The 17,159-nt window shown below is 38.4% G+C and overlaps 1 protein-coding gene and 2 non-coding genes across 3 annotated transcripts in view; all 3 read left to right on the top strand.

Moving 5' to 3' along the window:
- LOC138242777 (zinc finger protein 271-like) overlaps positions 1-17,159 on the top strand; it is a 362,720-nt gene that overhangs the window by 271,717 nt on the left and 73,844 nt on the right. The window lies entirely within an intron of this gene.
- trnay-gua (transfer RNA tyrosine (anticodon GUA)) lies at positions 4,021-4,108 on the top strand. The gene is given in 2 exon segments: positions 4,021-4,057; positions 4,073-4,108. It is a non-coding gene; the product is annotated as a tRNA-Tyr (tRNA).
- trnaw-cca (transfer RNA tryptophan (anticodon CCA)) lies at positions 5,278-5,349 on the top strand. Its single transcript has one exon. It is a non-coding gene; the product is annotated as a tRNA-Trp (tRNA).

Here is a 17,159-nt window from a genome sequence, read left to right as displayed (position 1 = left end):
AATTAATTTACGTGACGGGCTAGTGGTTTAATGGATAACGCGTCTGATTTCGGTTTATAAGATTGTCGATTCGACTTCTACCGGGGCTGTGTGATTCAAATCAGGCTCCTCAGAAATAGATGTCTGTTATGTAAATGAAGCCAACCTGAAAGCAAACGTTGGGTCTGGGTTCCTTTCTTTCCTGCATGAAATAGCAAATCGTTACAAAAAAAAAAACACCAACTAATGTCCAATAGTCCAATAGTTAGTCATTTAAGTAAACATGAATATACTGTAAGGTCTTGGTACATGGGAGTGGATTTCAACCACAATTAAAAGAAGGGCAAATTATAATTACAGGCTTCAGACACTTTTTCATACAAAAGTGACCAAACACTTTCTAACTTTCAGGTTTGCTTGAACCTGTAAAAAAAAACAAGGTCTGAAACTTCCATTCTCTGATATCACTGTCTCTAAAGTCGGACATGATGTCGCTACCGTTGCACCACGAGGTCACTCGCCACATGTGCTTTTAATTCCCCCAAAGAGAATAACAGTAATGCTAGAATAACAGTAGTATTAAAACTACTACTACTACTGTTAATTCTCTAACAGTAACACTATAATTATATTTAATATTAACATGAATATGAACATTAAAACTAAAACTATCAGTAGCGCTATCATCATTAATACTCACATGAACACTAGCATTAAAACAACCAGTTGTACTCTCATTAATATTAATATGAATACACTAGTATTAGTATTTGTTGCTACCCATGACGTCACATCACTCTTTGTGACGAACGCGATACACCTAGACGCGCACAGTGACATGGCGCCTGTCCCCGTGGTTACCATACTTATGATTTATAAACACTGGAAAAAATACATGTAAACTGTTACTTACATACATTTATCAACTTGGAATATATTTTTTTAGCTCTAGGATACAGTTACCTAAATAATAATAAGAATAATCATTGTTTAATTTCGGTTTGAACATTTTTTACACTAAACGCACTACAGTAATTGATCGATACAGTCTTTATTGACTGTTTTCTAGATATTTAGAACAGGATCAAAACCAGAAAAAGAATCAGTACTCACCAATCGGTGAAGCTAATTGTTTATTCTACGGTTTTTTAATTGAATTAATTGGTTTTCGATAGATAAGTGATCAATAACTCTCCTCCGTGCGCACCCTGTGCCTCCCGCGGTCTTGCTCTCTGATCCAGGCGCTCAGGCTGGTGTCTGTGATGTCACAGCGCTCTTTGTAACAGAGCAGAGCGCGTCTCCGCTGGAGGAGACTCCTGTCCGGAGCCTGGGGGGCTTTTCTTACAGATATAACATCCCCCCCAAAAAAGAACACACCGGGCTGTGAAGAGAAGCAAATCATAACAGTTGTAAAAGGAGAGCGACAAACCAAGGAATGAAATTCATTAAACAGGAAAAAAAATAGTTTACTTCACAGATTAATGTGTTACAAGGCGTACCCGTGTGGAGCAGTAGAGAACGAGCACAAGTCCCTGTAATAAGTGCTTTTAAATGTTTTAAACGAATCATCAGAGTATAGAAGCCAGGAGGTTTTATTTCCAGCCTGCTCTCAGTTCCATAGGTAGTCTGATTACCTGTTACAATAATTCATCTAATTGTAAATTTATAAGACTGTGAGACACCTGTGAGAGACATATGAGAGCTGGTGATTCCCTGGGCTGGTGTGGAATCACACACAGACAGGCCTTCTTCTGTGTGATCTGAGTCCCACTGCTGAGAGCTACAGACTGGTCAACTGGTCACTACTGTAGACACGACCATCGGCCCATTGGCTACTAATAATCAATATACAGTGTACTGACCAAAGTGTCACTACTTGTGTTTATTACATAAAAAGATAATTCCACACTCACATGTGTTATAAAACATTTATAAAACATGTTTGGAGACTGACATACAGTAAAGAAAGTAATACTGAAGGGCTGGAGGTCCTGGAAAGGGTTAATAGAAGCTTCTTGCTTCTGACCTGGAACAGAGTCCACAGCTGACAGATCAGTGAGTCTTGAGCCCAGTTCACAGAGAGGAGAACCAGGAGCTCTTCTCTGTCTCTAAGTGGCTGTGAGGAAGGAGAAAATGGGGAGATGTAACCTGAGTCCAGGCTGTTCTGCCTGATATTATTCATGTAACAGCACTGATTGTCTGAATGTCCTCTGGTTCTGGATTGACGGATAAAAAGAAGTATGGAGCTTCTGTCCGATTGTCTCTGAGCTGTGAATCTGACTGAGAAGAGAATAATGATTTTTTATTCTGCCTCTGATAATTTTTCTGTTTGCCAAGTGGTGTTACATCCCCTTCAGAAACTCTGCACAGACTGTCAGAGTGAGAGAAAAGTAGAGAGATGGACAGATAAGAGCACACGCAGCGAGAGATACATACGTCTTGATTTACTTTGAACCAAGTGTTCATTTCCTTTGTGGAACAAGTTGTTTCTGAACTTCAAGAAATTCATACAACTTATATAAAATATAAGTCTTGCAAATCAGGACAGAAGAAATACCGCAAGAAAATGTCAGTGATTTTTCTCCTTTTAACGAAAAGTGGAGAAAAATAACGGCAGTGCATCTCCGTCGGCTTGATTTAGCTTAATACAAGTATTCACTTCATTTTCTGTGGATTACAGACTGCGAAAGATGAAATAAAGTTATTGGTTATTCATGGTCAGTGCAGAAGAAATACTGCTGGCTGGCAGGAAAATGTCAGTATTTTATAATTCTTTAACTACAAACGTGTGAACAGCAAAAAGCAACGGGAGTGTGTCTCTGTGCAGCTGTTAAATGAAGGGCTGGTGGTTCAAACCCACTAAGGGACGAGCTTCAGACTGTTCCGCTGTAACCATAATCTCTGCTAAAGCTTGATGGGATTTCTTCGCAAGCCCTCTTGAAATTTGCAGGAAATATCTATTTTACTCATGTGGAACTACAAGTAAACAATTAAGTACCTGTCAATGTCCAAGAAAACCATTTTCACGTGTGGAATTTTATCTTCAACTGGCTGTCAGGAGAATTCATTTATACACCCGTTGTATCCTTAGCAAAGTATCTTTTTTACATAACACGCTTTCGAGAAACAAACTGTGTATCTAGGTTTGTTAAATTAAAATCGGCACATCCCAGTTGGCAAAAGAAGTAGAATATACGACTATTAAACGCATACTTTAGACGTATAAATGTGCTCCGTAACTGGTCTACAATGAAATTCTAGTATACGTATATTGTTATATGTCAATTAGACATCTATGATTATATATAAATGGTTGGAGTTCTATTATACGGATAAATTTAGAGGACTAATATACATATATAGTTAAAGGTCTATTATACATCAAATAAATATTTTATAGGTGTAGAAACTAGTAAATAAAGCCAATGATTTGTTTTAGAAATTTATTCTTAAAATATACAATTATTCACACCTGAAAAATATGTAGTTCAAATTATACATTATATACAATATTGTAATCAACAAATGGCTAATCATCATAAAAACACAACTAGTAAATTTCAGTTACAAATTCTAGTAAAATGGCAATATATATTGTAATGACAAACAAACTAATCACATGATCCCGCTAATATTTAACTCAAAACCACATTTCGATTCAAATATAAATTTTAACATTTACAACTTCTATATTTCCACGAAAATATAATTAATGTAGCACAAACGCTACTTTCTAAAAAAGACAGAATGAAACTGTTTGTTTTGTGTTTCATGGTGATCCTCCTCTCGATACTAATGCAATGTTTAATATGATCCCTCGAGAAACAAAAAGGAGTCCATTTCCGCCTGGAATGATTGATGCCCCATCAAACATTTTGTAATATCCCCGGAAGTTTATACAGTAGAATCCTGGTTCGTGGCTTAAATTCAAGGTAAACAAGACTAAGGAAACGAGTTGGAAACTTGATGTCGAACTGGGATTTAAATCACCCGGAACATTTCACTACATTGGGCAGTATGTGCCAAGGAGCATTTGACAACCCTTTGATAGCTCAGTTGGTAGCGCGGAGGACTGTAGTGGAGTCAGCAGGGAATCCTTAGGTCGCTGGTTCGGTTCCGGCTCGAAGGAAGGTGCTTTTTGTGTACTTTAATCAAAGAGTAAAAAGAGCGAATCTTTTTCTCTCAGACATTGATCAAAAGCTCAATAAACGACGAAGCAGAGGCTCCTGTTCCAAAGTCAGCCCACGTCTGATTGTCTTGTTTTGGCCAATATCTGATCTTTGAATTAAGGGAATACTCTGTTTGCTTTGTAATTAAAAAAAAAACATACAGTACAAATGTCAATTTCATTTTGGTTTCAAGATCGCAATTTAGTGTGAAACATAAAAGCCAGCTGGATAAGCTTTATTAATTTCCCTCACGGGATCAATAAAGTATCTATCTATCTACGTCATTTACAATGGCCTTTCAACTAATAGCCCGTGCAGGGATCAAACCCTAGCTGTTGGTACACTACGAGTTGCGTAAGGCTCTGTAACGCGCAGATGAGAAACTAACTTCTGCTTCTTCATTATATACACAGTGAGCTATATATATGCGAGCTTACTGCCTCCTACGGGCTCTGTATTTGTTAGCGATACAAGACCGGCCGTGGAGAAATGAAGTGAGGAGGGTGTGTACGTTAAAAGGCTCGTAGCGTCCCTGGAAGGGCTCAAACCACCACCCTTTTGGTTAACAACTGAGCCACAAAGACGCATGTACAGCTTAACACTTCTCGGTCTCAGTGAAAGTGATACACTCCGTAAAATTTCCAGAGATTAATTTATTTTAAAAGGAAAATCACCAACAGCGGCCGAGATCTACTGGAGTTTTTTCATTCTATACTGCGATTTCTGAAGGGTACCCTGTGAAAATACGAGTTTTGACGAGAAGGGATGGACATATAAGGTCAAAAGGCTTGGGGAATTGAACTTTAAGGTGAAGACTGCGGGTTCAGTAGCAGCAGAACCTGATCAGTATCAGTTGACTCCGATATACTTTGAAAATGAACTTGGGGATTTAGAGTCAGACGTGCTACCGTTGCACCATGGGGTACTTAATTTAAAAAAATAGAAAAAACAATCAGTGTTCCTGGATCTGTAATTGAGAACAACACCTGCACAAGAGCTGCGCAGGAAGAATAAAATGTGGTCTGGGAAGAAAAGACTCTCTTCGGAAGAGCTGCGCACTTCACATGAGATTTTTTTTTTGTGAAGCTGATTTGTCTCCTTTGGGGAATTCAAAGGCACGGACAGCCGTGACTTCGTGGCGCAACGGTAGCGCGTCTGACTCCAGATCAGAAGGCTGCGTGTTCAAATCACGTCGAGGTCAGCTGTTACTTTTTCAGGTTCTGCTGGTCCTGAACACGGAATTCACACCATGCAGTTGAGTTCTATCTGTACACCACATAGATTAGTACATAGAGCAGTACAGGACACGCAGTGTGGAGCTCACAGAGGCTTACAGTCTCCAGCATTGGAGTGAAGGGGAAAAAAAGAACTTTGTATTTTTTTAAGAGAAAAGGCACAGTTCACATCTGCTTAACATCACGTCCAACTTTAGAGACAGCTACATCAGATAATGGAATCCTGGAAGTTTCAGATAACTTTTTTTAATACAGGTTCAAGCAAACCTGAAAGTTAATGAGTTTCCGGACACTTTTGTTTTATTAAAAAGTGTCTGAAGCCTGAAAATGTAATTTGAAAAAAAAAAAACCGCTATTGGACATTAGCAGGTGCTTTTTGTAACGATTTGCTATTTCATGCTGGAAAACAAAGGAAACAGACCCAACGTTTGCTTTCAGGTGCGGTTCATTACATAATATACATCTATTACTGAGGAGCTTGAATAAAATTTACACAAGCCAGGTAGAAGTCGAACCTACAATCCTATGATCCGAAATCAGACGCGTTGTTAATTAAACCGCTGGGATTTCACATACCCTGAATTTCCCCATAGTGTGCTCAGCGCCGCTACTAGTAATGCACCGCTCCGTCTAAAATTTCAAAGTGAGAAACATGTGTTTTCTGATTTTTTATGAGTTTTAAAATATAATCTCTTTAAATCAGACAAGGGGTTTATGTTTCGCACTGAAATTCCGATTGACTGAGAATTCAAAGAAATACTGTTTTCTTTCACAACACCGTATAATTATCACATCCACCAGACTCTCCAACCTCTCCAGACCTTGCTGGTTGAGCAATTGCTCCGATAAATTAGGTCACGTATCATGTTAAATCATTTCTTCTCAACACAACATTTCCTGGTGCACGTTTTCTCTATGAAAAAAAGACATTTTTCCCTTGCACGATTTCTCGTTTTTTTATCAAAGCTAGTGTCGCAAAAGAACTCTGTCGCCCTTGGGAGATATCAAACGCATTGGGCATGAAAATGCCAGATAAAAGCCAGTTCTCTTCGTTTCTCAGTGTCGGGGCTGCTATGTAAAAGAGGCAATTTGTTCTGAGCGCAGGTTCAGCGCTTACTGAACGCAGATGTCTCAGAGCGGTGTGTCCAAGCGGCTGTAAAAGGGGATGGTTGTCCTGTCACCGTAGCCTAGTTGGTTAAAGCGCTTCTCTGTTAAACAAAAGAACCGGGATTCAAATCCCAGCCGTGTCTTTCTTCCTATCTTGTAGTACAGAACGTATCATTTCGGGCAATCACAAAGGGCTTGATTTCGTTAAATGCATGTGTTCATTTCCTTTCTGGAAAACTTGTTTTTGATGAAATTCACACAGCTTGCGAAAACTGAAATTCAATTCTTGGTTATCAGTGCAGAAGAAATATTACCGTCTGGCAAAATAAACGGTAAGAGAGCTTTTTTTTTAACCGAAAACGTGGCGCAATCGGTTAGCGCATTTGGCTTTTAACTGAAAGGTTGGTGGTTCGAGTCCACCCAGGGATGGGATTCTTCTGCAGTATAAACGTTGTCTTAAGTCAATTGGATTTCTCAGCGAAACCATAACCATTTTAATATATGCAGGAAATGCGAGTGTTTAACACGTGTCAGGGTCACCGGGAAATGTCCAATAATGCCCAACATTGCAACTCCCCAGAAAAAAATTATCGTCGAATCTTCATTTATACTCCAGTTGAATCCTCTGCTGAAATATTTTAAAAATACAATGCAGGTTTGTTTGATAACTTGACAAGCATTGTTACGATAGCACTGTGCAGTTGGATTTTGATATTTTGACATATTTACCTTAATTTTAAACATACATACTATACAGTCTATTGTAATTTTAAAATAAGTTAGCTGAGGATGTAAAGGGGTGAAAGGGAAAGGTCAGAGGGTATAGTAAAAACAAGGATTAGGTTAGGATTGGTGGAGGTGGTAGGGGTGTTGATGGTTTTTCTCTGTAGAGGATGATTGAGTTTTTTATCCTTCTCTGAAGTGAGAAATTGGAAGAGTTGGGAGTTGAGGGATCTGATGAGGTTAGTTATAAAAGGAAGTTGATGTGGAGCTGTTAGCCGTAAAACTTCCTAAAGTCTTTAAACTGCAGTAAGCAAAGATAAAGGAAATTATCTTTGCTTACAGCCCTGTCTTTCTCACACCTGAAGAAGGCTCCACGGCCAACACGTTATGTTTCCTTTCTTCTCTTTTCAGCATGGAATAATCCTTTACTTTTTCCTATGCAGCCTACGCATGCTGACACAGCTACCCACCTGATATATAACATTCCTATAATCACAACTATGAATGTCCACTGTGGGTATTTTTTCCATTATTATTTATTTTGGCATTGAAGCATATTTTATGTAATACTGAAGTGTCATAATCACTGAAAAACATATTTTTTCATTTAGAAAGAATTAAAAAAATATAAATCACTATGAATTACATTTAACCTGTTCTGATCTAGGTTTTCTATATACTTTAACATGCCATGTTCAGAATGTCACAACGCAGAAATGCAACAGTGAAGTTTTTTAATTACAAATGTCCGTGATGAGTGATTTTGTCTCTCTTACCTTAGTGTCAGAATACTAAGATGTTTTGGTAACGAGGAAGGAGGGAAAAAGTAATTCAGCAGAAGGGGTGCTATTTTGTTGACTTTAAATCCTCACATGCCATGTTCAGAGGGTCATATTAAAAAAATGGTACAGTAAATTTTCTTATGCTTCATGATTTTCATAATTTGTTACATTGTGTCTCACACCTTTGTGTCAGAATTCTGAGATGTTTTTTTCTAAACAGGGGCCATCGCAATACAACAGAAAGAGCAATTAGCTTTTCCCTATAAATTCTCTCATGCCACATTCAGAGGGTCATATTTTAAAAATGGTACAGCAACATTTCCTGAAGTTCAGGATTTTGAGTCTGTTACACTGTGTCTCACACCTCAGTGGCAGAATTATGAGACGATTTTATAATCAGGAGGGAGGGTCATAGCAATAAGCAGAAAGTGTCATCACCCTTTGCTCATCCTCCGTTAACCATATATTCTCATATGCCATGTTCTAAATGTCCCATTTTAAACTGCTATAATAACATTTCTTGCAAAATGCAAGATTTTGAGACTTTGAGAATTCACGTTTTGCCTTTGTCTTATTTACTTGTTGTCTAACATGCCAGTTTGTGTTATTGTGAGTTTTGAAAATTGGTTTTCGATTTTCTGAAATGTGTTTCATACAAAAATGCAATTTGGATAATCATTACTTACATATTCCCCTTTACTGAGGATATGTGCAGTAATCAACTCGGATTAGTATTTTTAAAAATGACTATAGAGAGCCATCTACAGGCGAAAGGCGGCATAACATCACAGCAGCAGCACTTAAGGTGGAACGAAAAACGCGAATAAGAAGCTGGCGAATAAGCAGCCAACTTCAGCCTCGTTAATGCAGCAGGATTGGGTGAGGTAGAAAAATATTTCTTCCTCTGAATCCTAACATTTTTGTAGGTGTTCTAGGACTTCTCGCCTCAGATAAAGCTGCCAATACATCACTTTTTTCTACTCCATCAATATCAGCAGTGTTATCAGTACTGAGCCCTAAGTGTAGGTCCTGTCATCATATAAAAACTTGAACGTATCGACTGCATTCACCTGACAAAATCTGATAAAATTGAAAAATACATCGGAAACAAATTTGCACTGTTTTTTTTTTTCAGATCCAGAAGAGAATCATCATGAGACTCAAAACAGACCTGTTTTTAATTCTTTCCAGGAGGAAAGATTATTCAGATGCAAACATGGGTCCAAAATCAATGTACTCACCTATCGCTGTTGCTTCTTCAAATCCTTCAACTGAACGTCGATATTGAGGGATGATTTCATACAAATTTTGGTTTTCTTTTAAAGCAAATTTTATTAAAATATGAGCCTCTATTATAGTTGTCTTGGATGTTTCGCAAGGTATAATAGACCCCCTTGTGCCCTCTGCTAATATATTATAAAATACAACAATCTTTATATATATATAGAACAGCATTTATGGTTACATGTATATTAAAATTAAGATAAATATACAAAAGTATTGAAATACAAATGTACAGTCCTAACATAATCATGCTGTCCAACTGTCTTTTTTGCTTTTCAAGTTCTCCAACAAATCTGTGTTGTAATTTTAAATATTTTAACTAAGGGTGCAACGAGAGTATAAATGAATTCTCCCGCCAACCATTTGAAGGTCAAAGTCTGTGACTGAATACGATTCCCTTGAATGTTGGCCATGACTGGTCATTCCCAGTGATAATGACTAATGTACTCACTTGTTTACTTGTTGTAGTTCGTCACACAAAAAAACTGCATTTCCTGCAAATATCAAGTGGGTTAAGGTTTTACTAAGAAATCCAATTAAGTAGAATAATGAGAAATGGGCTCGAACCACTAACCTTTCAATTAACAGCTCCCAGAGACTCACGTGCATCCCTTTTCTCCATTTGCAAGCTTTTTGTAAAAAAAAATACTTTATTCTTGCCGGCCTGTGATATTTGTTTTGCACTGATAAGCAAGATCTGTGTTTCATCTTTCGCAAGCTGTATGAATTTCATGAAAAGCAAGTTGTTCTAGAAAGAAAATGAAAACTTGCATTTAACAAAATCAAGCCGCACGTGATCATCCATAGTGATACATTCTATAAGACAAGACAGGAAGAAAGACACCACTGGGATTTGAACTCAAGATCTCCTGTTTAATAGGAAAACGCATTAACCAAATCAGCCAAAGTGCTGTCAGAGTATTAACATCATGTCTGATGTCAGTGATTGCAGCTGACTATCGCTGGAGGACAGTTCACTGTGAACAACTCAGCCTGCATAATGAGGGGAAGAGACCGGCCTCTGTGATGCACTATAGAGTTACACTAACCTTCTGCCCTACTGTTCTCTGCTGCATTCTACCCTAGCAGATAAATATTGGTTTCCATGCGTGTAAGGTTTCTTTTTTTTTGTCAAATATTTTCAAGCATATTTTTGCTGTTGAAAATAAGTGGTTTGTGGTTTTGAGTGTTGTGTTCCTCTTCCCTTAGTGTCACCCAAAGTGATACATTGTGCTTTGGCAATTCTTCAGGCTATAGTGTTAAGAGGAGCTCAGTTGAATTAGTTTGCATAGATAAAGTATTTATTTTCCTTTTAATCCTTTAAAGCATATTACATTGTCAATACATTGTATCTTTCTTCTTACTAATTGTCATCATTTTTTTTCTGGCTTGATCTCGTAATCAGATATTTCAGAATCTTCCTTAAAAACTAGTAAAAGAAGTGGGACAGATTCATGCACATTAAAAAATATGAAAGGGTAGCAGGACACAGTAACCACCAAACATCTCGTAGATTATGAATGTGCCTAAAATATTTCAGTACTTTAGAGGGTTCTGCCAGTTTAGATGTTGTACTGTGCCTGTCTGATTTATCAAATGTGTCATTTAAATCTCCCGTCATTTCTATATCAGTCTCGCAGTAAAGATTGCAATTCATCCCAAAATGCCAAGTTTCCCACTGATGATACGTACAAAGAAATTAATGTACATTTTCCCCTAAAATCAACCAATTTAAAATCAAATGCATCCCTCCTCATCTGCTGTTGGAGAGAAAAATGTCAGAATAAATACAGATTTTAGAAGTCAGGAGCATTGATAGTCCTATTTTAAAATTATGCTAAAATGCTCAATATATTAAAAAAGTTCTATAAAATGCAAAAAAAATTAAAACATATTAAAACAAGGTAAAAAGAAATGATACACAGTTATAAAGATCAGGAATTATCAATTTGAAGTTACAATCCACTTACAATATGCCAAAAATGGCAAGGATATGTAAAACAGGTGTATACATTTTTTTTTAAAATAAAACAAGTTAAAAATAAATACTAAATACTTTTAAAATTCAGGAATGTGATTGGTCAGATGCTTATGATGAGTGTTGTTGGTGTTTCGTGTGATTTAGCGAAATGAAAAAATATTCAATTTTAAAACGGCAAGAGCTCGTATGAAAAAAATAGTTCGTAAGTATCTTTGTTGTAACAGCTGCGCCAGAACTAGTGTATTCATATACATCAGAAAAGTACCTGAACTTGACTGGTTTATATTCAGTTATGTGCATTGGGAACAAAAGGGAGACTTACATGGATTTTATTAGGTTTTAGGAATCAGAAAATTTATTTTTACACGTTTATGCCTACGAGCAGAAATAACTTCCTGCTTTCAGCGCTTTAATTGTTTCCGCTTGTAATCTCGAACAGAGAAACCCAGTACTGACTCAGTTCCTGGGATTTAAGAGGGATGTATGAAGACAGTAAAGGGGAGTTTTTTTTCCCGCTGTAGAAGGCGGTGTGACGAGTCTGGAGGGAGGAGACGCGCATTCCGCACGGGGAGCGCAGAGCAATGAGTTTCACCTGCAGCTCGCCGAGTCCTGTCCTATATAACCGCTGACACACACAGCGTCTTCAGCCAGTGTTGGGGATGCACTATATCAATAGTTTTTTTTTTTATGCAGAAGCTGGGATTCTTTTGCTTTTATTATAATAATAATAATAATAATAATAATTAGTGGATTATTGGAGTTAGTGGTTACTATGCTAAACTGGCGCGAATGGCGCTTCTATTTCTTCTGTCTGCTCAAACACTGCTGGGCAAAGTTTAAATTAAAACCCTTTTTCTGAAACATTGAGTGTGAGGTGTAACAGGTGGAGTTTAAAGCCAAATAAAGGGCTGTATTGGATTAGGTAGTAGATTGCGTGAGTGACGAGTAACGAGCTCGATCAGACCCAAACTCCATACGTGCGGTAAAGAGAAGAGTACAGATGCAGCCATTCAAAATGGGTGGGGTATTCCGCAGCATACCCCGGTAGGCGTGTCGCGGTGTCACGCAGTATCACGCGGTTAATCGCGTCATTTGATGCCATGCCGGAAACTATCCGCGTCACCTTGTAAAACCGCCGGGGGGAGCTTAACCTCTCATGTACAGCATTTGAGCTTTTAATTTTGAACTGTGTATTACAGCATGTTAATCATCAGTCATTAAAATGTTCGTATATTTTATTAAAGCAAGATTGCTCAGTTGGACAAAAATACACAACCTACCCTTATCAGAAATATTTATGCATCAAAGCCTTTACCGAAGATGTTACTAATAGTATTAATAATGAATGATTTTGGACAAGCTGTATACTCAAAGTATAATTTCTTTAGCACATTTGTACAAGCACTTGGAATCTGTCCAAGCCATACTTTGTCAGGCATTTTGTTTTACTTCAACGGGCATAAAAACTCCCTTGCTTTTAACAGGGCGTTTCATAATTTCTAACTACGAAAATGATTTAAAATGCGACACCTATCATTCAACTAGAGCTCAAAATATCACAAGGATCCTCAAGAGCACAGCAAAGACTGTATTAAAAGATACTTGTATGTATCAACGCTTTCTTTTCCGTATACCAGATTTTATGGAATCACTTCAGAAGGGTGTCAGCCAGTCAGATTCCAGGAATCGGTACTTTAAAGGAAAAATACACACTGGTATTCCATTTCTCCCTAACGATTTTAAGCATCCAAGTATTTAACTAGCATGTGAAATAGCATGTGAAAAAGTGGTAGTTTTAAGCTTTTCTGCTAATATAATATGGAATCGCGTATCAAAAAAATTGAATAACGATATGATTATATTCGTGTACTGCGACAGGGCTGTGTAGGGCTGTTTCGCCTCTCTCTTCATGTGACTTCCCTTGTAGCCTACTGGTCTACGTGCCCGATTACCAACTCACGGGTTGTGTGTTCAAATCCAGCTGGTGCTGGACTTTTCTCTTAACAAACATTACTTCAAAAAAATAGAATAGCGATAGTATGGACAGTCAATTGACTTTTTTTTTATTTCAAAATATCACAACATGATCGATTCTAAGTCAGTTTTGATAACAATGAATAGTCACCTTCTTGCCTTCTGACAACGGTCCCTGGTTCTGCTTCCTGCTTCTATTGTGTGTGTGTGTAATAGAGTAAATTTTTATAGAGAAATGGAGGCTGGACAGTATGCGTTACAATATAAACATTTATATTGATTTAAATCGCAAACGTGTGTTTAATTGTGTTTTTTTATCATAATCAGGCTAATGCAACATAAATTGATACAGTATCTTTGTCTTCTAAGTATCTTAATAAACTTTCAGCATAACTTTCTACCCATTTAGATTTATATCTCTTGGGATTTTGGGATCAAACGTGGAAGGATTAGATTGTAATCATTTTTATTTTTCAAGTATGTTTTAGAAAAGTGTAATCTATACCTGCCCAGACTGAACGCCTTCCTATACCCCGCCTTTCATTCCTGTAATGCTCTTCCCCACGCACCCCAGCCGGGCGCTCTTCGGCCTCTGCCTGGGGCGAATGTATATTTTGATATTTACACCCGGCGCGGCACCGAGGGAGCGTCTGCATTTAAAACTTAGTTTTTAAAATTAGTCAAGCAATATGAAGCATCTCCTTTTACTTTTAAGTCCCTTAAATACATTGAGCACAGCTTTCTCACCACTTAAGATTGCTTTTTGATACCATCCTTACACAAAGCAGAAACTTTCCGATGACATACAGTACAAGTGGAAAGATTACAGATTTTAATCGTCTTTAATTTTGTTACGTTATACGTTTCATCTAAACAAACACCACAAAACTATTCTCGATTGTACGTCTGAATGTTATGTTACACCTACAGTAGTTCACTGCTTTAAATACATCGAATTAAGAAAGTTATGTGTAGCACTTTAGATCTTTTTTTCTGAACCAGGGAAAATCTGATCATGTTTCTCTATAACAATAATAAACTTTATTTAACATTTCACCTTTAAAAGTGGCATCTCAAAGCAATAAAGTAGATGGAAAAACAGTTAAAAGGGACCAAAGTAAATACCAGACAAACGCAAATGCGTTTTTAATAAAATGCTTTTATTCATTCAGCAGAGAGTGAGAGGGACATCCAGCAGAGAGAGACACACACACACCGGTTTTCATTGACAAAAAGTAATTGTTTTTTTTACATTTTTTTTACATGTTTTGTTTGTGGACAGACTGTCCACAAATGTGAGACTCTTTCTCAGACTTACATTCCCGAATGTCCTCCGCCCTGGTCAACAATCCTAGGAAGAACACGAAACAGCCTGTTAATGAAATTGTTACAATTTTGTTCGGTCAGTTCTTCCTCACAGAATTTATAGATCGCATCGATCAGTTCCTGCTTTGTGACGGGCTTAGCAGTTTTCCGAACGTAGTCTTTCAACGAATGCCAAACCATCTCTATCGGATTTAGATCTGGTGATTCGGCTGGAGTTTTCACCCAGTTCACTCCTTCTGCTATAAGCCTCGCCCTTGCTGCTGTGTGTTTCGGATCGTTGTCTTGAAAGAGACGGTGCCTTGATCCAGACTGCTCCCTGATATATGGGGCGGCATGGTGTGTGACCACGACTTCCTCGAAGAATACACGGTCCATAATTCCTTCGAAAATAAGTGGTCCCGGGCCTCTTCTAGATATACCCCCCCAGACGTGAACCTTCAGTGGATGTTTGGGCTTTGGCTTGTCCACATGTCTCCCCTTTTTGCAAAATGCCATTGTTGAAAACTGTTCCAGAGCCACTGTTGTTTCGTCGGTAAAAAGTACATCCTGAAATGCCTCCCCCTGTTCAATCCATTGGAGCGCTTGCTTGAGTCTTTCCTCTTTGTTTTTTAGTCTTATCATGGGGCATGTGTTGGTTTTTCTGTATCTCCATCCAAGCCTCCTGCGTACTCTTCTTATCGATGTCGGGCTAATGGTCGCACCGAGGTCAGCCCAGAGCCGTCTTTGGACTTGCATCGCCGGTAGCTCATCATTTTCATCAGTCAGTTTGTCGATAGCTCGCACAATAGGACTTGAAAAAAAAGAGATCAACAGTTAGTTTTAAAAATAATGTGCGTAGTTGTATTTACATGCAAGAAAGGTATTTTTAGAAATGTATTTACCTTTGAATCGTCCTCGGTTTAGATTCTCTTTGCCTCCTCTCCCCTTTATAATCCCTTCTCACTGTGCTTTCAGAAACGAAGATGTCCATCAAAGCCAACTGCTGTACAATGTCCCGTGTTGACTTCCCGTTTCTTTTCATCTTCATTATTTGGTGTGAGAGAGTCTTCGTGATTTTGGTCATTGTCCATCTCCTTACCAAAGCGATACAGTGGTGCAGCTTGAATTCTGTACCTATATACTGTATGATATGGTACAGATAAAACTTACACTATACCGATGAGCTAATGCCAGGGAAAGACACTCCTATTTTATTTAAAACACAATACGCCAGGAAATGTGTCTGATGCATTAGCAAGTTAAAACAATTGGGTCGAAAACCTGGGCGTAACACCATTTCCTTTTTCTGATCACTCGCTTTCTGGATACACGTCTCACCTGTCCTGTTCTTTGTTTTCCTGGTTTGCTGATTAAGCCTGCTGCGGTCCACTCCTACCCTCACACCTAAAGAATACTATTTTAAATTTCTTGGCGCAGTTCATTAACCATTGTATGTGCTGTCTGTGCCCAAAATGCAATTTTAAAAAAAGTCAAAAACCGCGCTCAAAATGCAATTTAGAGCTCTCTGGCAAGAGGAGACACCCAAATCAATGTAACATGCCACAGTTTGTGCATGAACAGGGTTATACTGCCTATTCCCTTTGATACCCGATTTAAAAAAATAAAATAAAAAATGTTTTGAATCCCCGGCAGAACCAGGAATCCATATGAATCAAGTAACAGGTTTATTCCATGCTGAAAAAAAGAAGAAAGGAAACACATTCCATAAGAATTGACTGAGCTCCTATTTTTTTTATGCTCAGCTACTAAGATTTCCCTTAAGTGGTAAAATTCAATATCTACAACGGGCACAGTAAAGACGTTTACTGTACTGTAAGTCTTTCTACGACAGACCAACGGACTACGAGTGCCCCTGTCGGTCAACCAATCACATACCGCGGTACCCCGCATCATCATGCGTCACGATGCGCGACGCCATAGCCAATTACTTCCGGTACGTGTCTGTACCGCGCACTTTGAATGGCTGCATCTGTACCTCCTTGTGATGCATCAAGAATACACAAAACTACGGAAGCCCGTTTCCGCCAGGAAGTGGAAAAAAAACGCGCTATGGTATCTCATATTTGCGATTTCGAAATTAACCCCATTTAATTCTGTCCTTTTGTTATTGTAATGGATTCAGGTTCTAGGGCTTGTGCACTTGCCGCTCCCGCCCTAGTTCGTGCCTCACTGTATAGGCTTGAACCCAGGTCTTGCCAACTAACTTACGGCAGCGTGGGGAGTCTGGTGAGGGCCACAACTTCCCGGGGTGTGAGCGCCAGCCGCGGCCGGGTATCAGACTGGTTGTCCGGCCAGCTGGCTTATATTCTACACAAGCCAGCACGTGTGAGCTTTAAGAGAAGCAGGACGCTGGTACCTGAAATGGACTGGCAGTGGCAGGCCGACTTGGTGAACATGAGAGACTACAGTGAGTTCAACGATGGTTTCTGTTACATCTCCTCACATATAGACATGTTATAAGTCTGGAGGTGTCGTGACAAGTGATTTCCGAAATATATTTCAAGAGGGTCGTACTCCTAAAATGCTACAAACTGATGACAGAAAAGAATTTCTTAACAGGACCTTCCAAAATTTTCTCAAATGTGAGAATATTGAACAA

Source organism: Lepisosteus oculatus, chromosome 14 (assembly GCF_040954835.1).
Source record: "Lepisosteus oculatus isolate fLepOcu1 chromosome 14, fLepOcu1.hap2, whole genome shotgun sequence".
Taxonomy (NCBI): Eukaryota; Metazoa; Chordata; class Actinopteri; order Semionotiformes; family Lepisosteidae; genus Lepisosteus; species Lepisosteus oculatus.
This window is presented reverse-complemented; position numbering and strand designations above follow the sequence as displayed.